Source organism: Protopterus annectens, chromosome 17.part0, assembly GCF_019279795.1.
Source record: "Protopterus annectens isolate FY-2018-M chromosome 17.part0, PAN1.0, whole genome shotgun sequence".
In the NCBI taxonomy this organism is placed as follows: Eukaryota; Metazoa; Chordata; order Ceratodontiformes; family Protopteridae; genus Protopterus; species Protopterus annectens.
In genome coordinates this window covers 542,041,976-542,066,116 of record NC_056751.1, presented here as the reverse complement: position 1 = coordinate 542,066,116, position 24,141 = coordinate 542,041,976, and the positions used below count along the sequence as shown (strand labels likewise).

The 24,141-nt window shown below is 40.8% G+C and overlaps 1 long non-coding RNA gene across 1 annotated transcript in view; it reads left to right on the top strand.

The window, feature by feature from the left end:
- Positions 1–21,359, top strand: part of LOC122791288 — a 45,714-nt gene extending 24,355 nt beyond the window's left edge. Inside the window, exon 3 of the long non-coding RNA XR_006363125.1 lies at positions 21,297–21,359. This is a non-coding gene — a long non-coding RNA (uncharacterized LOC122791288). The remainder of the gene's footprint in view (positions 1–21,296) is intronic.
- Positions 21,360–24,141: the final 2,782 nt, after the last annotated feature.

The window sequence follows — 24,141 nt, the reverse complement described above, 5'->3', positions numbered from 1 at the left end:
AAAACTTGCATTTTATCTGTCTTTGGCCTAGCACTCTTATGTGGGGTCATTTACTGCACTGTTATAACTTGTTGATACTTGTCAACCTCTGCTATCTCTGAAAAAAACAAAAAATCTTGCTTTTTTCCCACTTTTCTGAGATTTCAAAAAAGTTCAGTTACAGGCTTGCTGTTCTTGAACTGTTTGTAAGTTTCTTGGAGGTAATTTTTTGCTTGGGCTAAAGGGAAGTCTCTCTGTTGATCAATGGCAGTGAAAAACATTGAGCAGCCTGCCTGCCCCTGTGGAAGTGGTTACTGACTTGAAACTGTAGTTTTATTGGCCGTTTTGGGTCAATTCCAAACTCCTTCATCTTCCTGTCTTAAAACCCTCTTTTGCGCATTTTTGTGCATAGCGCAACAACGGGCTGCGCTGCCTAATTTGGTTTAAACTATTCCTGGCTCCACAAAGTCTGCTCTTCACTTTTTCCCTTAGAACTACTCTATCTCTCAATTTAAACACCATATTCTCATTCTAAGGCCCTTCACTGGTGCAATCAAGTAATCCTACAAGTTAGCACTATTAAACCATAAGCACTACTTACTCTTTTATACTCTCTACGATTACCCTGTCCTCTATTGGTCCGTCTTAAATTCAGTTTCCCTATATTACTCTAGCATGTCCAAAGGTCAGTCAATGGTTTCCTCTCCAGTCCAGCTGGTGAATCTGGGAATTTTGAGGCAATGTTACAACTGTCTCATGTACACGGACAACCCTCTCCTCCTCCAAACAGGTTCAAATATATGTGAGAGATGCAACTATTTAGCCAAACTGGAGGCTGAGCTCTCTCCTCTCAAAACTGGTGTAACCAGTCAGGAGGAGAAGGTAACCTCACACAACACAATTCCAGTATTACATAGTCCCACCACATCAACGAACCAAACACACATAAATACACAAAAACATACTCGGAGGCTCTAAATAAAAATCTACCTAAGCAACAGAGACCTCCAAAGCAGACATCCAAGCAAACGCTACCTCAAAACAAAATACGCACAACACATAGCCCACAAAGTCAGTGTGCCAAGCAGCCACAGCCCGTAAGGCTGAATAACACACCTGATACTCTTGGAATAGGTGACTCTATTGTCAGACACACTTGACGTCCCGCTCACCAGGCTGAATAAAGAGAAGGTCACGGTGAGCTGCCTGTCGGGTGCTAGGATCCACCACATAACGCAAGCACTCAGGTCACTCCAAAGCAAATACAAATATGACTCCGTCATTGTACATACTGGTGTGAATGACCTGAGACGTACCTCCCTGGACTATATGAAAAGAGACATAGAGGAGCTCTCTGATCATGTAGCCCAGGCTGGCATGACCCTGACCTTGAGCAGCATCTTCCCCTCACCTAGAATGATGCCACAGTACAAAGACAAAATGATCGATTTAACAATTGGCTAAAATTTTGGTGTCATTCAAAGGGGATCCAGTGTCTGTCAGCCTGGGATGACATGGTCGACAAGCCACGTTGCTTCGCTAGGAACGGCTTGCACCTGTCACCACTGGGCTTTCGGATATTGGCAAAGGCTCGTGCCACCCCCATAGTGCCTTTTTTAGGCAAGGCTCAAAAGTCAAACCCACCTCCATAGACAGCACAAGGAACAAGAAACTAAGGGTAATGCTGCTTATCACCAGAAATCTTAACCTCAAGATGCACGCACTCGAAGCTCTGCTTGGTATGGAGAACATCGATATCTGTGCAGTGACAGAAACCTGGTTCAAGGCTCCAGAGAGCACCCCAGCACTACCAGACTATACCTCATATCATGCTTTTTGGCCCCAAAACCCAGACCGAACCACAAAAGGAGGGGGAGTTTCCTTATTTATTAAGGATATCCACACCTCCAGGTTAGTGGCATTGCACGAAGTATTGGAGACCATCCATGTGCAACTAACAGTGGGCAAGACTGCTTTTCAGTTTATAGCATCCTACAGACCACCCTCTCAAAGTCAGGAATCCCACTCGGCTTTCCTGAAGACATTGGAGAACATGAAGATGTCTCCGAACACCATTATATTGGGCGACTTCAACTACCCAAACATTGACTGGGAGCACTACTCAAGCCCCAGCACCTTAGCCCAAAGGTTCCTGGAAATTATAAATATTATGGAACAACTAGTCACCACTCCCACAAGAGGGGACAACATACTAGACCTGATCATTACCAACATGGGGACTCTATGCTCCACACCAGAAGTATATCCCTCATTGGTAAGATCAGACCATAAATTAATTTCACTGGATGTCCACATCCCGACCCCACCCCCAGCCCAGAAAACCACAGTGAAAAACTTCTCAAAAGCGAACTTCTCACTTCTCAAAACCGAAATGGAATCCTACAAGGCCCCAGGGCCAGTGGAAACTACGGCCCAAACTGCAGAATCCTATATAAACGCATTCTACGGACATCTCCAGGAATGCATGGATCATGCTATCCCAAACAAAACCAAGACCCAATCATCCAAAGGCAGGCGTCCAGTCTGGTGGACCCCTGCCATAAACTGTACAACAGAAGGAGGAAGCTACTACATGATAGAGCAAAATCCCTAATAGGGAAGGCATCTCTGATCAGTACTAGCAAAAAATTACGATCCCTCATAAAATCCTCCAAGGCCAGCTTTGAGAGAAAAATTGCACAGGACACCAAAGACAATCATAAGGCTTTTTTCAGTTATGTTAGGAACCTGGGTTGCAACTCCCAGACTTGTTCTGAGTTGATTCTAAACGACAAAAATACACTGAACCCACAGACATCGCCAATATCCTGGCAGACAGGTTCAGTGCAAACTTCTCCCCCCCCCTCCCCCCAAAAGAGCAAGTATCTATCCCGGCAGAGGGCTGCCTCCCAAACATCTCTGATGCTCAGGTGAGGGCTGCCCTCTCCAAAGCAAAAAACACTGCTTCCATGGGACCAGATGGCGTCCCAGGTTGCGTCCTACATGAACTCCAAGAGGATCTAATCCCTCAAATAAAACGGCTATACAATCTCAGCCTCACTACAGGATATGTGCCCACAGAATGGTGTACAGCAACAGTGGTCCCACTCCACAAAGGTGGAGCCTCTACGGACCCTGGAAACTATCGCCCCATAAGCCTGACTAGCTTAGTCTGCAAGGCTATGGAGAGGATCATCATGGATCTCATAAACAAAGACATTGGGGACCTACAGACGCTAGATCCTACCCAGTTCGGCTTTGTCAAGTTCAGATCCTGCCTTTTGAACCTGGTTGACTTCTTCGAAACAGTCACCAAAGCCATAGATGAAGGGAAGGTAGTCCACACAGCCTATCTGGACCTTGCAAAGGCATTTGACACAATACCCCACTCGGGCATCATAGATAAGCTATCCAGCTTAAATATAAACCCCTATGTCACAAGATGGGTCGCAAACTGGCTCAAAGACAGAACCCACAGAGTGAGAGTTGCTGGAGCCATGTCAGACTCGAAACCGGTCAAAAGTGGCGTCCCACAGGGTTCTGTCCTGGGACCACTCTTGTTCGGTATATACTTTTCCGAGGTACAGGCAAACGTGGGAGGATTATGGCTCACCAAAGTTCGCAGACGACTGCAAATTGGGCGCCATAATCGACTCTCCAGCTGACACAAACATCCTTCAAATAGGTCTCCCAGAGACAGATAACTGGTGCCAGCACCATGGTTTAAAGCTAAATGCCAAAAAATGTATAGTCATACGCTTTGGCAAAAACAATGTGCCCACAAATTACCTCATAGGCGGAAACCCATTATTAGAGACCTGGGGACCCAAGTTGATAGCAATCTCTCCTTTGAAAACCACATTGCCAAAGTGATTAGAAAGACCTTCTACATAGCCCACCTCATCACGAAGGGTTTCACATCTAGATCAAGAGAGGTAATCGTGCCCCTTTATTCATCCCTCATCAGGCCCATCATAGAATACAATGCCCCTTTTGGGATGTACCTTACCCGACACCTGCAGCAATTAGACCCCAAAAGTATCTCACCAAGAGGATCAAGGGTCTCAAACAGATGCCATATGCTGCTCGGTTAAAAAACTCCAGCTCTACTCAGTTGCATACCGCCTACTTCGAGGCGATCTATGCCTGATATACAAAGCTATGTCAAATCCAGAATTAATGGACATGCTCCACCTCAGTAAATCTAAATCCCTTAGAGCCACACGCTCGAGGGACTTAAACCTCAGCGCAGAAATAAATAGAACTTGCTGGAGGGACAGGTTCATAACCCAGAGGCTCCCTTCACTCTGGAATAGAATTCCAGTTCATGTGAGGCAGAGCACCTCACTGAATCTCTTCAAGAAGAATCTCGATAGGTGGATGGGGGATCGTAGGTTTGTCCCAGGATTACTCCCGTGTCACTATTAGACAGAGGCACAGTAAACTAAACCTTAAAAAGGGCACAGTATACTCAAATCAAGGGGTGGCGTAAGCCATACAGAATCGGGCTAGGGTTATAATTTGCCCAGGGCAGATAGCCTAGTATGAACCTATGAACCTTTGACTCATCGGGCTAGGCTTATAATTTCCCCAGGGCAGATAGCCTAGTATGAACCTTTGACTCTATTCTTCTTAACAACTGGAATTTTCCGTGCTGGTCTGATAACTGGGCTGACCTCTGGGTCTAACTTCATGGAGTACGCAACTGGGAGTTTGCCTAGTTTTGTCTTTGGAAATAGCATAGTCAGAAAAAATTGTTTGGGCAAAATTTGAGCCGTTCGCATTTAAGCTTACGTGGTAAATCTGTCTGTTAAATGAAAGCAGTCCCACTTTCAAACTGTTTCTGAGGCCTTTTAATGACTGTACGTGTTTCTTGACTATGTAAAATTACAAGTCATAGCTGTTCCCAGCAGAGTAACATGAAAGCACTACTGAGCCTTCGGTTTGAATTTCTTTACCACCATAAGCAACACGCTGCACACACTTTGTCAAATCAAGGTGTTCTACAGCTGTTACTCTTAACAAACATTTTTGCTGACATAACATTGCACTCTGAACCAGTATCTACTTTTGAGCTGTATGGGTTTCCCAGTAATCCGAATAGTATAAAAGATTTCATTCTTTGCCCACAAATCTACTGCATTGACTGTTTCACCAAGCACAGACAGACTATAGTCTAAAGTTGCAACTTTCTAATTGATCAACTTGCCTCCTTGAATGCTCTCTTTTAATGTGCCGTATTTGATTTCCAAAACCTGTAGAAATGAATCCTCTTATTGCAAGAATGTCACTGCTGACCAAAACTAAGCATTTTTCTCATTTGGTCTCATGATTATCACCAGAATTGCAACAGTTGACTATGAGGCTAGCTAAAGGTTTTGCTGAGTCACCCCTGTGCTTTGCTGCATGCACCTTAGGCCTTTCTGAAGTTGCTCTGGATTTTGCTGAAGCTCAATCTATGGCTGCCCCATCGTTAACTACATTAGCTTTGGAAGGTACTGGGAAAATATGCCCTCTCATTTGTAAGCATATTGGTGTGCTTTTCTGTAAGCTCATGTATCCAACAAATCTCAATGGCCTGGTTTTAATGTTAAATCACTGAAGCAAAATCTTTCTCGTGTGTCATTATTAATACCACACACAAGCCTGTCATCAAATCATCTCTCAGATCACCAAATTTTCATGTTTTAGCCTTATTTGTCAAGTCTGTTATATATGTTGCACACGTTTCACCAGGCTTCTGATGTCGTGTAAAAATAAGTGCCTTTCCATTGTAACATTTGCTTGGGGGTTACACATTTCTCTAAATTTACGTTTTAAGTATTCAGGGTCTTCCCGCATTTCAGCCTCTACCACAATATGGCAGTTCTCCTCCCCCTCCCTTGAAAACACAGCAGTTGCATACACAAATGAATACGGTCTTTCAGTGGCTTCTGAACCAGCTAAATTAAGTAAAAACGCCTTTGTGTGCGCATCTTTGTCAGAAAAAGTAGCCTGTATGAAAATATACTCCTGCTCAAGCACGAATCAAACACAAGTGGTGCGTTTCTGCAAAATCCTTCTGCCATGGTCACAAATTACTTTGAAACACAGTACAAACTTAGCTCTTGTAATTATGTACGAGCATGCACACAGACACCAGTACTTGTAATAATAATCAAATGCACAATAAACTTTTTGAAAGCCAGTACTTTGCAAAATATTCTTTGAAATGGCTATATTTTGCAAAGTAACTGCCTTGTAATACTGCACACACTTGCCCACTTCATATACTTTGAGCAGCAGTACAGTATGAACAAGTATAGTTGTTTTCCCTTTTTTATACATTTTATGTGATTTGGATATTGTTTCAAATGTTTTCATAATTATTTCAACGATTTTTTTATCAATATGCCCAATTTTGGACATTTCGTTTAATTAGAAATTTGTTTTAAGCATTCTGAGTGCTTTGTTTTATATTTGTTGCGAGAAAAATTATTTAAGACAGTTTATTACCTGGAGTTTGTTTGACCTGTTTGCGAGTCATTTCAGCAGTAGGGATGATCCACTCTTGTATATTCCTCCATTTCTAACCGCTTGCCTCATGGTTCTGACTCTGGATCCCATTCTGACACCTTGTACATCTTAAGACTATGTGGCTCAGTGTTCGTTTATGTAGTCTATTACATTCAAGCACAACAGGATGAATGGCAAGAAAATTAAACTTAAACAAACAAAACTACCTGACTACTACACACATGCATGCTATTACTCTGGCTGCTCACTCAAAATGGCACTCTTGCTTGCATGTGCTCAGTACTTATATGCATGTGCCCACTGACTGGAATGCTTTTTAGAGGTACATCACAAACTTTGGTCTACATGTAGTATGGTTTTACTGTAAATATGCACAGACAGTTTTTGATAGGTAGAGTCGTCACTAGAATGATCCTAGAGAAATGCTTGGAAGGGTTTAATCAGTTAAGAATCTGTCTTTTGCCTTATACAGCTTACTGTTATCAATACTCACTGTCTTGTCTGCTTTTTTTAAAGCATTCAGAGCAGCTTGGACTTTGGATAAATGCAGCTACAATTGTTATGAATATCTTACTACATTATGAAGGTACTGAGTATTTGGTGTGAGGTTTTGGAACTTTATCTGTAAGCGTTTCAATTGCTGTGGGAGCTTTGTGAAGTCTTCAGAGTAAGGCAGTTTAATGAAAAAGATGTAGTATGCTGAACTCTTGGCCTCAGAGGTGTGGGAGGGGTTTCAAAACCTTGCTCTGCTTAGGTCTTTGAGCTCATCTAATCTGGGCATTGGGTAAGTGCCAAGCTTGGGTAAGTCCTTCAGTTTTCAGAAATCATTCCAAAAATCTTATTGAACTATCTGCCTTAGTGGTCAGTACATTCAAACTGTTCCATCCGATTTAGAACTCCTCAGTAATTCCTAATGTAAGCATCATTTTTGTATGTCTTCAATTATTGCTTTTTGTGAATATGGTATACTGTATGGTTTTAGGTTTACCTTCTCCTTGGCAGAGTTTCCATATGTTACTGTATTATACTCATTCTACCAGGTTGCTTTTTTGTTCAAAAATTTTTATTGAAGTAAGAAAATGATCATTTTACTTCTTACTTTTGGGCCTTGTATACGATGTTTTTGTTTTGTTTTGTTTACTTGAGCCATAGGAATAGAATTTCCTGACAACACACTATTGAGTTTTATTTCTGCTTTCAGGCAGACTAACTTCCTTCCCTGGCTTTAACACATTTTACTTAATATTGTCTGCTTTTCTCTTTCCAGTTTCTTATTTTGTAACTCACAAAGGGTCATGTCTATTTTGCTTATTTAAAGCAGAGGGAATGAATATTGGCATTTATCCCATTTTAAACTCAATCTGGCCTTTTTTAAATAAACCCCAGGTGCATCTTGTGTTCCCATTACATATGATTTTCGCCATTGAATGAGTGATGTGGTAACCTTAGCTATAGGGATTATATCTTGTACAGGATACAACAGCCGTCCAGCTTCCAAAGTGTTGCCTGACTGTTAGTTGAGTTGAGCTGAATAAAGTCAGGTTTGTGTGCCATGCCTTCATAGCTTTCTTGCTGGCAAAGTGAGCATTCCTATGTGGGTTTTCAAGGAGCGACAATTGGCTTACACTGTGTTCCATTGCTGGACAGATAAATTCCTTTTGGAGAAAAAACTTTGTTTACTTTTTATGACAGAAAACATTATTTTTCTGTAAAACATAATTTTAGATAGGAGAAAGTTGTTTTTTATTGACTGGTACATGATTTTTGTATACTTTTAAAACTGGGAGTATTACATTTTTACTTTGGTACAATTATTGAGCAACTTTTTGGCTTACCCATAGAACAAACCTTCCAGTTCTTCGATTTCTAGCTTCTTCCAGCCACAACATTTGCTACCACAGCAGACTGCCAAAATGACTCATCTGTAGGTGCTCGAGTCTGCTGGGGCCAAAGCTGGTTCCTCAGACCACTCCTCTATTTCTTTGGGTCCACTAGTGTAAGCCCTGCAACCTGAAATAGAGACTGATGTCAGATATATCCTCTGCAGCTGTTGAGTGCCCTTAGCAAGCTAATGAGAACTGATCTTGTTGGTCCTAGGAGAAAGGGCAAAGAATGCCACTTGTCTTAAATAGATAACTGTGAACATCCTAAGGGAACAGCTTGCTGGCAAAATTTTTTTTTTCTTCAGAGTTTCATGTCCTTAAGAAATAAACTTAAATCTGTTTTCCTCTGTCTCATTTACCCTAAACATGAGTAATTTATTGGGCTTAGCTCAGGATTTAGTACAGGCTCTTGGCCCTTCCTACATGGCTATTTATGGTAAAAGAAAAAGGATTTCTTTATTTCAAGAGTTTGAGCCACAAAATTATATATGTACAGAATTTGTGGCTTCGACCAGTAAATTTCCCAGACAGCCAACATACTATCCAAAGAAAGCAAACTTTATGAAGTATCTCAAGCTTAAGTTTGTATACACGCCTCACAAATCTTGTCCAACAAGTAATTCTTTAGTGAACCCAGCAGCTGCTAAACATATGGCTAATACTAATCCCTCTCCTCCTGACAGCAGTGGGAATGCTTTTGATAAATATGGGGAAAAGTATATTCTTCTACAACGTTTGTATTTAGAATTCTCATTCTCATATTTCAAGCTTAAATGTTGAAGTTTATTCTTGTTTTTTGTGAGAATATGAGAAAAAATTTTCATTGATTTCCTCTTGCTAGGAGAATCTGCTTTGTGTATTTACCGTCTGTCTCAAGTGACTGCTCACTGTTTTAAATGTGCTTATGATTTTTCTGATTCCAATTGCCTGGCTGCTTTCTCAAAAACCTCCCAGAGGTGTAACAAAAAAAAAAAAACTCCCGATGTATGTCAAAAATGAGACTAGGAAAACTAGTTTTGGATCTCTGCTGCAGAGATCATTAAGTGTGAGGCAGATAAACTGATTCAAGGGATCTTTCATTTTTTCAACCCTCTTTCTCATTTTGCCAAGAGATTCAGTGTTTCCCTCCACTGTTTTCTGTAAAAAGCAAAATAAACAGGCCTAGCAAGCTGTTGGAAAGCAAATTTTCAAATAAAACCAATGTCAGGAAGGTTCCAAAAACAAAGCCGGAAACTCAGAGCAAAGGACATTCTAATAAGTCTGAATGAATATATGAAGGATTTCTAACCCCATCCAAGGCATCCTTAATCCTTCTAGAAAGTCTGAACCTGCATTTCTGTCTCTGGCTAAAACTTGTTTCAGACAGATGAATTCTGAGAGTAATCTGTCAAGACAATGGGCAATGGGAACTCCTCCCTCCCTACTGGGGGATTTCTTCTTCACCTTCCAGACTTTTCTTTTCCCTCTTGTCATGTTTGCACTGGTGATGACAGAAGCTGTCCCTCTCTGTCAGTTAGGGGAATGGTTTTATTTCAGGTTGATCCAAGTGCCAATGAAAGATTTTTGAAGACCAGTATCTATCTTTTCTGAATCATTTTGTGACAGATCTCATTCAAAATGCTGTCTCTTCACAACTTGTTACCCCTTATTCACCTTTTGAGTTTTCTTGTAACCATGGATTTAAAAGATGCATGCCATCTCATTTGTACAGATCCAGATTTCAGAGATCTCTTAAGGTTTTCTGTATCTGGATCACATTAGTTCTCTGCATTACCCTTTGGTCTAGCTACTGCTTCAAGGTGTTCAGAAAGCATCTGGTTAGCATGATAGTGTATTGCAAACTGCAAAGTATCTACATTTTCCATACTTGGACAATTTGCTCATCATTGCAGACAGGATTGTTTTCTTGGGGTGTCTCCTGGACACCTCAGTTCAAGGAGCTTTTCTTCAGCAGGAAAAAGTAGATGTATGTTTTTCCAGTCAGACTCCTGCCTCAACAAGGAAATTCCTCAGGATTCTGTGTCTCATGTCATTTACAAATACTCGTGTGGAGTCTTGCAAGAAGTATCGTAAGATAATTCAGACTGTTCCTGAAATCTCTATGGTCCATGCAGGCAAACTGATTCAAGGGACCTTCCATTTTTTTCAACCCCCTTTCTCAATATTTGCCAAAGGATTTCAATGTTTCCCTTCTCTACTTTCTTGGCAAGCTGTTGCAAAGCAAATTTTTAAATAAAACCAATGTCGGATGGGGTAGTGGTGCAGCAGTTAACATTGTCACCTCACAGCAAGAGGTCCTGCAGATCAATTCTCAGCTGGGGTGCCTTTTTTGTGGAGTCTGCATGTCCTCACTGCATTCATGTGGGTTTTCTCTGGGTGCTCCAGTTTCCTCCCAATGTACAAAGACATGCATCTGGAGTGTTTCTCCCCAGGCCTCTGCTGAAAATTGGCTCGTTCCAAGTCAGACTTTCCCGGTAAACAAATGTTAAATAAATAAAATAAAAATGAGCACCCTCTGACATTTCAAATTCCAATTCTAGGATTTGTGAAAAGGAAGATTTTGTGTTGGGAAATACCAGATTTCACAGACTCCAGGTCTCCCTCCCCTCCCCTCCTGCTCCAGTGCAGTCTATCACAACAGACACCTCAGATCTTTCTTGGAGAGCAATATGTTTGGGGATAAAAGTGCATGGTGTTTTGGAACAAAAAAAATGGACCAAAACACATGAGATATTTATAAATGCTGTCATTTCTCTCTCTCTACTCTCTCTCTAATCTCTGATCTCTGGGACTTCAACTGTTTACAGACAACACCACAGTAATGTGGTACATAAGCAAGAGACATCCCGATCTTACCCTTTGTACAGACTAGCCATGGTAGCCTGAGATGTAGCCTTTCAACACAGTCTCACTCTGCAGGCATCTTGCTTATTATTGGAGCAAAATTGTAGGACCAGAACAGATGTATTTGAGGTGTACTCTATGGCTGGATCAATTCTTATAAGATCCCTTGATTCAGTTTCCATTCGTATACATCTATATGCCTGTACTGACGACAAATCAGTTGGCAAATTTCTGCTCCATGACTCCATGAAAGAAGAAGCCCTGAAAAACAGATGCATTTTATTTTCCTTGGACAGGAATGTTCCTGTTTTACCACCCTTCCTGCTAATATCCAAAATCATTCTGAAGATTCCGAAGGACTCTGGAAATAATTGTGGTGATCCACTTCTGGTTGAGGAAACTGTGGTTCTCCCTTCATTTGGAAATGGCCAGGGACTACTGCCACATGCTTCCTGACCGACTGGATTTACTCCCACAAGATCAAGTGTGCTTGATACATCGCAACTCTAAACAACTACATCTAACTGCCTAGATGAATAGCACATACCTTTTAGGCAACTTTTGTTTGAGTGTGTGCAGCAAGTATTAATGGCGACAAAGCCTACTGAAAGAAAATCCTATACTAGTTGGTAACAACTAAAATATTTGTGCGAGTTAGTATCCCATCGCCTGTCCTATTTCTTAGTGAAGGTTCATCTTTTGGCCATTTAAGCATGTTTGTCCATGGATCCCTCTCTTTCAAAGCAACACCATTTTCCACAAAGTTTTATGGTTTCCTTAAGAACTAATCTTTCATTTATGGCTAAAGCGGTTTCAGCTTTTATCTTAAGCCAAGCTGTCCATCTCCCTTTCTTCGTTCCAGAACCTGCAAATGAGAAGAAAGGTTACTCCATACTTTAGATGTCCACAGTCAACTCTGGAACTATATCTTGACAGAATAAATTATTAAACTTTTGATCAGTTGTTCATTTCTTGTGAAGGTAAGAAAAAAAGGCAACCTGTGTCAAAACAAACTATACAGACAATTTCACAATGTTTGTCTGGTGATGTTACTTTTGGTATACTCTCCACAACCATCAACCATGATTCTAGACAAGGTTGAGACTCACTCAACCAAGGCCTTGGCTTTGTCTGTGACTTTTTTTGAAACGGGTTTGATACTAGATATTTTCTAGAAGTAGCAGTTTGGTCATCTGTGCCCACTTTTACAAAGAACTGTAAACTAGATCCGTTTTCCACATCTTGATCAGACTTTGCTAGGACTATTCTTGAGAGGCTGCTGGACCTTCCTCCATCCTGCTTCCAGCTAGTTTAAGCTACAGTTATCCACCTATAAAAAGGTTACTGTAGCAATGATCATGTAAAGAACATGGTATAGTTTTTAATAAGTAAATTTACCATAGCAGCAAATGCTCAAATGATCACTGCTGCAGTAGGTGCAACTTCCTTATTTTTTGAATGTTTTATGCAGGGTGTGGACTTATTGCTATACTCCTTGGATTGTTCTTTCTGGGCTTTTGCCTCCCTCTCTGTTGGAGGGAAAGCTGTGAAGGGCTTGCCAACAAATCTGACTAAGTCCGCTCAGCTTAAGGTGACTAATGATTTGGGCACAAGGATGGTTCCCTGAAAGCTGGCTGTCCTACCCTGTGTATGACTAAAACTACTGCAGCAGTGATAATTCAATCCTCCACTGTTATGGCAAGTTTACTTACATGACTGTACTTCTCTTAACTATAGGCACAAGAGATTTAATCTGTATTTTAACTTTGTAAAGTGTGGTATTGCGTTTCCTCCTCTGAATTCTCCTCTGTTATATCCAGACAGCTTCAGTGATGTCTTCCATATAGTAACTCAAATATGGAAATCTTGTTTAAATCCTGGCACTTCTCTTTTTTCTTCAAAAGGAGGCAGGGAACTAACTCCTCCCCATTCTTATCTTGTTCTATGAAATGAGACTCGTTATCCATATTTCTCTAAGAACTTGGCACAAAGTATTTATGGCTCCAAAGAGTCAGACTTTACAGATGTCAGTAAAGCAGCAGAATTTTGATTGCTTTTTTGTTATCCTGCGGATGTTGGCAGTTTAATCTCTGGGGTGTCTATCCCTTCTAAAGCCAGCTTGTCCTTCTTGTCAGTTCTTAATACATGTATTGCATTTGTGTAGCTTGCAGGATCTTGAGCATTACCTTGCTAGAATGTGAAATAAGTGCAGTTGCTCAAAAATGTATTTACATTTTATATCTGCCCACTTTTAAAACTGAAGTATAAACTGTATTTTTATTACTACTGCAAGGTCCCTACCATATTTGTTTTTATCCTTACTATTTTGACTTGGAAGTTTCCTTTAATACCGCCTGTCTTCATGAAGAGATTTCACTTTCCCCATTCTGTTACTTTCTTCCATTTATTTGCACTGTTGTTTATCTCCACTAAATATTCATTTAAAATATTGTTGAGCTTGTGTGTAGTTGACATTTTAGGCTTTTTTTGTTTTCTTTAATTCTAAGCTGTGTAATAGGAAGCTGTATGCTTTTGCTCTTCCATCTCTGAATACAAAGTATATAGTCACTGTAGGCTGTGGCTAACCAAGTTTGCTGATGATAGCAAACTAGGGGTGGTTTATCAAATCACATTCTGATACTTAAATTCTACAGCAAGGGTCGAACCAAACAAATGCTTTGTGTACTGGTCATGAGCTTACCCTCAACACCAAGATATTCAGCATATTTTCTTTGGCAAATCTGGCATCACTACTACTTACCAAATAGATGATTCCACTTAAATTTGATATATTAATCGGAAGGTTTGGTATACATGTTAACACTCTCCTTTGATCTTTACCTCTTTGTGGTGGTTAGAAAATCCTTGTACCTTGCACAGCTTGTCCATCATAGTATCTCCTCAATGTCCAAAGATGTTAGAATTCCACTTTATTCATTCTTTATTCGGCTCGTCATTGACTATAATGCACCTTTCAAACTTTATCTCCCCAATTATCAAAACTAGCTTGAGACCTCAACATTTCCTCGCGAAAAAGATCTGTGGTCTCAGTACCTTTAGCTATGCTGATAAATTGAAAGCTCTGTCCCTCTACACAGATTCATACTCATCTCATAAAAGATGATCTCTACTTAGCTTTCAGTGCTGTGAATGGCCCAGCATTTTTTGAACTCCTTCACCTAAATAGATCTAAACCTAAATTATATCAATAACACCAGCTGGCGTGACCGATACCTAACTGAACATATTCACCATTTCTTGTCTAGGCTGCTGTTGTGTCTCCAGCAGAGTACTTCCCTAGTAATCTTTAAACGTCACCAAGACTATGGAGATTGGCAGCATTCCATATTACGCATAGTCTTCCACTAGTATTGGGTGTCATGGCTGTGCTTCTTGATGGCGTCCTTTTGCTGTAAGCTTAGTAAGAAACCTATGAATTTATCTGATTTTGGGATCTACCAAGAGATATCCATTTGCAAAGCTGTCTCTTAAGCTGTTGAGAGAGAATGTTGGCTATGACCAGTGAATTATCTTGGTAGAATTCTATTAGTTCATGCCCCACTTCATTTTGTATTTCAAAGCCAAACTTCCCAACTATTGCATTTCTACTCTATTTAGCATTCAAATAACCTATGTTGAATATATTATTTGTGTTACTTCCAAAAGATGTTGCATATACTCCTAAAACTCCTTGACTTCCTGTTCGGCATCTGTAGTTGAAGTGCATCACTGTAAGTTTGAATGGCTTGCCTTTGATCTGATTTGGGTTGTAGCTGAGCTTTCGTTTTGAAACACTTTAACTACTCCATTTGTTCTGTAAGACTTTCTTCTTAGTAGAAGATCTAATAACTATTTGATATAAAATTAACCATTTTAGGTCACTAATTCCCAAGATTTCATTGTTTATCCTTATCTCCTCTTTCCCCACATAATGTTCACTCAAGTTTCACAGAGCTTGTGCCCCAGGTTTCAGGGCTATACATGTCTTTGTATCATTGTAGTTTCCTTTCATCTTTTTGCACTTCAGGGGATGGACGCTCTTTCAGTTTTAATACATCTGTGAGGTAACCTCTAGTACTACTTGTGCTCCTGCTCTTTGTACGTAGCTACAGACTTGAAAATCTCATCTTCCAGGGTCCATTTCACATGTCTCCTTTTGATTTTATCCATAAATTATTCTTGATAATACTAGTGTGCATTGTCATTGCCTTCTAAAATGAAACATATTTGGACTGACTTTCTGAAATGACCTGCCCATTTTGGGTGCCCCAGTATATTTCATAATTTCACTGCGATACACACACCCTTTCACAACATCAGTTAGTAGCCCAGAAAAGGCATATGCTGACTGAAAAATTCAAAAGGAGTCAATAAATGATTTGTAGTAAGGGGTGTGAAAATATTTTCACATTTAGCTAAAAAACAAGATTTTAAGTTCCTTCTTTCCTTCATTGTTTCCAGCCTGGCACCTCAGTACCCTCTCTATGCCAGGTCTGCCAACTAACTCCTTGATCTTTGTATATCTTCTGGTATTACTGGGGCTAGTTCTGGATCTTTTGGCATCTCAGAGGCTCGGCATGTTTTTGCATCTATCCGGGGGGATTTTATTGTATGACATACCAGTTCATCCCCTCACAGCAACATGGTTAAGTCTAGATTTGGTGTACAATGTGAACAAGTGGTGTATTGCTCTGCCTCATAGCATCTCAGTCACACCCACCTTACAGAACACACCTCCTGTAGCAATCTTCGGCCTCCAGCAAGAGACCTCCATGTATTACCCTCCTCTGGGGATGGGCACACCCATCTCTCCCAACTACTAGTTCAGTTGACTTAGTTGCTTAATCGATCTGGGGTCACTTGGGTCTTAGTAAGGACTTTGTCCCTCTCTGCTACCGTAGTGGCAGAAGAAAAGTAGATTTTTGACTCGTATTAATTAGTGTTTTTTTTATATATATCTATAAAATAATATGAGAGAGAGAGAGTTTCCTAAAAGCAGCAGACCAGGAAGATGTTCACCATACTGATCACTGCTGCAGTCATTCGCTATGTTGATTGTCCAGCCAAGGATATAATAGCCAGCCAGCTTACAAAGCTTCAGGACACCTTCCATGCACCAATACCATTAGGAAGCTCAAGCTTGGCTACCTAAAATCATATTTGAACACCAAGCCCTTCAGAGCTTTTCTGCCATTGACGAGTGGTCTTCTGCAGGCTTTTGAGGATCAATGGTAATCTTATGCTATTTCTTTCCTGGGAAGATATTTTCCCTTTGGGGGAAAAATCAATAAATCCTACACAGTCCAACACTGTGCGAGTGTTGCACAGTGACACACACATGGTAGTGCACTGCTTTGTATTCAGTAAGCGTCTCTACACAATGTATAGAGATCTGCAACCATGCCATACTAATAATCAGCTCAGTTATATGTTAATCAACCAATCCAAGATGGAGAAGCTATAAAGCAACCCTGTAAACCCCGTTCTGGATTTCCCTGTGAATTCCAAACCTATTGTAATACAGCCACGGAAAGGAGTTGACACACAGAATGTTGGGGGCTGCTGTTGCTTTAATTCATGTGTATGTGCAGCAGCAGGCTGAAGTATGTGCTGCTGCTACTGCTGTTAATAGACCATGGCCAAGAAGGAGAGGAGTTTTCAGACCCTGGTTAACCAATCACAATCTGCATGAGGTGGCAATTGTAGATTGCTACAGGGTACATAGAGAGAGAGAGAAAACAGGAACTCTGCAGCCTCTGTCATCCTCCATTCAGACTCTGGGGAAAATCGAGGGGAGCCCCTACTAGTGGAGACAAAGTTATGTGTAACGCTTAGAATTTTAGCTACAGTAACCTTTCCGAGACCAACAGGGGACATGCTGGGGGTGTCACAGACATCAGCTTCCAGGATCCTCCATTAAATCCTGAGTGCTATGCTCCAACATGCCAGTGATCACATGTATGTTTCCTGTACTCTTGAGGACAGGGCTGCAAATATGCAAGAGTTCTACCCTGTAGCACACCACTCTAAAGTACTGGATGCCATAAATTGTACACATATAGAAATTAAGGCACCACCTGGGGAAGAGTCTTCATAAATAGAAAGGGCTTCCACTCTAACTGACAAGTCATGTGTAATGCTAAGGGAATCCTCTTGAATATGTGCTGACAACCCAGGTAGTTACCACAACTCGCATATCGGGGACACTTCCCAGCTGTATCAGATGTTCACTAAGGTTGATATCCGACTGCATTGGAACCGTGAGTGATAATGCCAATCAGAAATGTGCACCCACCTACTGAATGCCATAATGAGGCACACAGTCAAACCAGAAATAACATAGAGAATGTGTCCGGTCTGCTGAAGTTAACAGTTCTGGTGCTTAGATGCATCTGGGGAAGCCTTGCAGTACAATCCATGTACATGTATGAAATCTTCACGGTCTGTGCCATGCTTCACAACTTCATCCTGAGAAAGTAGCTTCAGCAGGATCAACAAGGGGAAGGGGCCCCTATCACACCACCAGTGGCAAGGACACCACAGCCACTCACAGGTGATTAGTCAGAGGGGAACCCACAGCTCCTTGGGATGACGCATCCACCTCAAGCCCATGTGTAATCAACCAGAATGTGTTTAACTGCATCAGTCTGCAACTATTCATCCCCCAAACAAATTTAATGTTCAACAGAACTTAAATAGTACTGTCAATATTTTACTGTACAAGAAGTATTTCACAAGTGAGATAGGTAAGTCTACCTGGGAGCTCCTCCTAGGACATACTTGGCCTCCCTGAAACAGCAGCACCAACGTCAATGGCATGCTGTTGTGCTCTTTCCAGTGAGCTGTGTGGATTTTTGACAGTGGATGGGAACAATTCATTTGCTGTCAGTGGTGGGTCTGTAGCAGTCCCCACTGGTAGACATCTGTTCATATGCTGCTGCAGCTGCTCTCCTCCGGGCCAGTGAAATCATATCAGTGGCCATATGGTGCACCTGATATGTTCTGCTCTGGCCACCTACTGCATTCACATCTGCAACTATCTGCTGACAAATTTGCATTTTGCCAGACCTATCCCTATATCCCCTCTTAAGCAGAAAGGTACCATGATGCCTAAATACTTCCACAATGATTTCATCTTCATGGTCACTGAAGTTTTTTTTTTTTTTTTTTCCAGGGATTGGGATGCCTGGATGCCATAGTCCTTAATGACCTAAAACACAAAAGAAGAATAAGACACAAGTATCACATAAAAGTCCTGCTTTGAAATAACACACATGTTACTATTTCACTATTACCCACTGGAGAAACATAAGTCAAGATATTCAAATATTAAAAAGGAATTGTGTAACCTATTACAATCCTGCACAAGCAAGGTTGGATCCAAAACAAGGAGAGTAACGGTAGCAAATCTTGTTTGTGCCAAAACAGAAATGCGGCTTTGCTCCCCCAACCCCAAAACGGGCACATTACACATCTTGCTAACAAACCATCAGTGAAATGCTAAAAGTGTTATCAAATAAACTGACCCTGAAACATTTGTACTGATTTACCACAGAACATTGCATTTAAGCAAATGCAAGTCATTTCTACCTGTGTCCAGCACGCCCCTAAAGGTGTGTAGGGTTCATTTCTAGAAGGCTATCACTCCTGTGTCATTGACAATATAGGACATTTACATTTCATGGAAATAATGACAGAAGAGCATACAGTGAAAAAGTTATTACATTAGCAGTTGTGATGACCATTAATAAGGCTCTGCATCTGAGAAAGTAAAATACCCTGGCAAACATGCATATGCCATCAGTACACTTCTAAGAAATGCATACAGATAAAAGTAGCCTTTGCTAATGTATATGTACATACTAACAATTTTTTCTTACTGACATTTCAGCATATGCAATATATATCTGAAAAATGTGAGCATACATTATCAAGATCAGTAGTCTTCTGTGCAGATAAATTCAAAAGTAGTATAATCATCTGTGTTATCCACAAATAAACAAGTCTCCTCAGCTTCAGGCTCCCAAGCTACATGGTTCCCTTTTTATAGCATACATTCTGGACTGTGAGCATGGTGCAGATGCAAATGAGGTGTAAACTGATTAGAACTGTTGAATTGCAAATACATGGCTTTGTGTAGCAGATGTAAACATAGGCACTCCCTCTGTGTTTGTTGCTAATGGATTGCAACTGTGAATTATTACTGACTGGAAGAAGGAAAACACAACAGCAATTCAAACTCCCCTACCTCCAGTGGGTGCGTCAACCAGATTAGACTTAAAGTGTAGAAGTAATTCTATCAAGGTTTTAAGTTTAAGTAAGCAGCACACATTTGTTTAGTACCATCCAGCCTCCCTTCATTTCTTGACAGTTGTATATTGCCATTTAATATCCTCTCAACTTTTAAGGACTGATACAGAATAAATCACAGACTGCATGTCTCATATTACTGGTCAGATAAGACAAGCATGAGAAACACAGATAAGACAAAGATGCATTTATGCAAGCAGTAGTCCGAAATTGTTGTGTGATCACTCGGTGCACTACTTCTGAAATTAATACGTGTACAAACTGTCATATTTTGTTAGTACTGTGGATGATGTTGCAGTTGGTTGTATGTACAATGATTTTAGTTCACTGCTGCAAAGTTGTTTGTGTGGCAAAGAGGAATAAGACTCCCTTATTGTACTTTTGAAGGTCCATTGGAGTGAGAGTTCAAATCCAGACCTCTGTAAAAATATTTCATGTGTACCAACATAAATTTTTTAGTGCTGTTTTATTTAAGATTTTTTTTCAATTCACCTAATTTTTCCTTTTTTGTGTTTTTTCTTTTCTTTTTTACATACCAGTGTTTGAGCTGTGCACGGCATAGCACAAACAAGGGAAACTGAGGAACACGAGGAATGTTAGGTTTAGCTGTGCTTACCTTGTTTGGTCATGCTTAGCAGTGCTCAAACATGGACTAGTGGCCCACAAAGAAAGCAGACAGAGCACCTGCAGACAGGGTGTAGACAGAGTAAAGGTCAAAAAAGATACATTGTTGCAGTTTTTGCTTTCCATCATTCAGCACTGCTAAGCGACATTGCATGGCAGTAAACAAGCTTTACTAACACCTGTAGCCATTGAACACCTGCAGACAGTCAGCAATTTAAAGAGGATATATTCTGTATTTCTGTTTGGCACCATGCAAACACACTAAGTAGTGCTGTGCAGCAGTTAACACCTCAAACTAGTGAATTTATTGATTCATGACTAGGTCTGGAAACACTTCTGTGGCAAATATGGAAAATCACTCCTTGGAAGAACATGTTTTGCCCCTTATGCATAGGTTTGAATCTCGCACTGAAAATCGGTTTTATCCGTGTATTGAGCCAAGCCAAAAATGTGTTTGGTCATGAAAGTTATGCCCCAAGTGCATGCTTGGAAAGTTAAATCGCCTAACAATTACAGCAGCAGACATCCCTAAAACTAATATAAAAACTGACAATGCTAGTAGATAACAAATATTTAATTGCCACACTCCCCTAAAACTAATGTCAAGTGTCAGAATGACCTTCATAATTTCCAAAACAACTGCTTTCCTCTCTTGTTTGTCACTGTTGCTCTCTGCTCTGCGCTACCAGTAAATGCAATAAATGGAATTGGCAGGAAATCATAATTTGCCATTCCTCTACTTTTGGGAATACACATGTCTGGTGTTAATGGGGAAGATGCCCAATTTAGGGTACAGAGATGGGGTGTTCAGGAATCCAGAATATTTATTGGGCTCCTGGTAAAGTGCCACAGCCAAAGGGTTCTGCAGGGGAGCTATTCTGGCTTGGAATAGTTTGGCCAAGGCTGTATCCAGTGTGTGTGGCATCCCATGCACTAGAGAACAGTTGTAGGCATTACTTCAGTGACCTAAAAAGTTGCAAGAGGGATAGACTCAACCAATAGTTGGATGAGTTTCTAACTATTAGCATACTTGCACAACTGTGAGATGTCACTAAAGAGAATTTATAATGCATAGAAAGCTAAATATAGACAAGGCTGGTATGCATAATGCCCTTCTGTTCTGTTCTTTACTTTTCACAGATAATCCTGAAATTGAGTTGAATAGGCAGACTCATGCTGATCATTTGGAGAGACTGAGGGAAGCAATTGGTATGTATGCAGCACAAGAGAAGTATCAATTGTTGTAGCTTTAAAAGTTAGTGATGTTTTTGTTTTCTATACAGTAGTAACAAAGTAAGCATGCATATCCTAACTGTAAAAGCAAGTATGCATGCATAAGTCTGTAGCATAAACCAACTTCAGGAGTCAAGTACTGTAGTCCGATTGTTGTGGGTTCAAATACCGCAAGTAACAACTATACAATACTGCACTTCTTTAATAATATTACATAAATTAAAATCTATACAAGTGGCATAAATGCCCTGCTGTTAACTGCAGTCTGTATAATTGTACCAAGCGTATGTGCAATATATGCACATTGCAAGGATTACTTTGAGCAGACTGTAATTACAGTTTGAAGTTAGGGCATATACTTCAGATAAAATAGTTGTATAATTATGGTAATGCACTGCATATTACATATGACGGTACTAATTTTTTTTTTTTTTTTTTTATGCGCTGTCAAAATGTCTCCATGTTATCTATCTGTAACAGATCACTAAATGCTTCACAACACAATGAGGTAGGCAGACTCTCTCAGCCTGCTCCAGCTCCAATGCCCAGTACATCTAGGACCCAACCTGGCAGTACTGCCTCTGCTGCCCCTGCATTACCCGTGCCTTCAGGTAGCACTACCCCAGCTGCTGGTGCTGCGGTACCTTGTGGGAATACTGGTGCCGGTGGAATTTCATCACCCAAAGTTGGTGCATAGTGTCATGCACAACACCATTGGTGTACACCTGTGCTGGATGGAGAGGCTGCTGTCCCTCATGGTCTCTAGGAGGAGAAGCTGCCAAGCACTCCAGCTGCCATCAGAGTAAAAGGACGGTAATGACAGTCCTGCAGGTGAGCACTAGATTCTCACTGTCCCAATGTTTGATGGGCATGAACTTGAGTTGTCCCCTCCTTCATCCCAGTCATGGTGTCCCCCAACCTTTTGTGTCCCTCACTGTCCCTGTGTCTTGTCATGTTTGTCCAGTGTGTTTGCATTTGCTTTCTTACCTACCCATCTTACCTGACCCAGAAATACCAATGTCCCTTACCTAGCTTTCCTCTCTTACTGAATAAAAAAAAATGGGCACTGTCCCACAAAAAATATCCTCCCATACACAGCTCTGCATTTCACACACATCCTTTTAACACACTAGATTTGGTCCAATTGGTTGTACAACATGATTGCATTGTCATCATCTCTCTTTGTGGAGACGACAGTCCAAATTCAACTAATATTCTCTTCATATTTTCAGTTTGCACTGTTAAAGAAATGGATAGCTATGGTTCTTTCCTACCTCCCTCCTGCATATTCCTACATTGCTTTCCCTTTCTTTCCTCTGCTTGCCCCCCCATTTCACCACTTTTCTATCTACCCCATTTTAGCACCTATAATCTGGTCAAAAAATAGAATCGCACACAAGTACCAAAAAAGCAATGTAACCCTTTGCTTTTTTTGCCTCTGAGCAGAGTTTGGCATCACACACCATTGTCAAGTGACCATGAATGGCTCTTTTTTCTTGGTGCAGTTACCTTTGCGCAATGCTGCTTAAACATACTGCTCTAAGTCAACACAGTAACACAGGGTGAAGGTAATGTAAAGTATGATTTCATTGCATTATCACTGCTTATTTAAAAGTATTATATACACCTGGATTTGAACTCTTCTGGGCTCAAAAGGAAATATCAGTGCATTTACATGTGCTGCCACAGACAGCTAGGCAGCAGGTGTGTTTCATACACTCAGTACTAACTCTCAATTTTAGCATTGAGCCTCACATTTATGCACTGCTCAACTACTCTCAAACAGAGAAGTGGTAGAAATGTGCATCTCGCATGCACTAACACTTTGCCAACCATTGCGGAAACCTGCTGCTCGCCAGGGGCTCAAAAGGAAATATCAGTGCATTTACATGTGCTGCCACAGACAGCTAGGCAGCAGGTGTGTTTCATACACTCAGTACTAACTCTCAATTTTAGCATTGAGCCTCACATTTATGCACTGCTCAACTACTCTCAAACAGAGAAGTGGTAGAAATGTGCATCTCGCATGCACTAACACTTTGCCAACCATTGCGGAAACCTGCTGCTCGCCATTGTGCTATGCAAAGTAAATGATGGCATGTATTACTTTTGTTTACTGTCCATTTAGTCTTTATGCCATGGAACCTACATGTAGTAGCAAAAAAATGAAGGCACAATGCAGCCATTTGTTACCTTCCCTTATGCACTGCAACTAGTCTCTCAGTACTTGTTCGCAAATATCTTGGCTACACTACATAAAATAATAAATGGTGTGTTATATACCATGAACATCTTTAGAGTGACAATAACCATTCAGATTTTCAAATACTTGTAGTAATGTGGACACCTTTTTGCATATAGTTTGTTTACGCTCTCTCTTAAAGTATACCTGCACATTGGAACACAACCACCACATTCTACACATTGCACATTCATTAATCTGTAAGTTGCAGAACTTGAAATATCTTGACAGTTGAGCATGCCTACACATCCATTTCATGCAGGCCTCCCAACAGCTCTTCAACATTCAGTGCTGTTGTCATCCACCATAAGTTGCCCTGCAGCCTTGCAAAAGTCAGACTTGGTACTTTATACTAGCACCACGGCACAAGTTCTCTAGTCTGTGTACTTGGACAGGTAGGGGTTCTATTCTCACTACAGTCAACTGGGACGTGTGTTCTCATGACAGTCGTGTGTGTGTGTGTGTGTGTGTGTGTGTGTGTGTGTGTGTGTGTGTGTGTGTGTGTGTGTA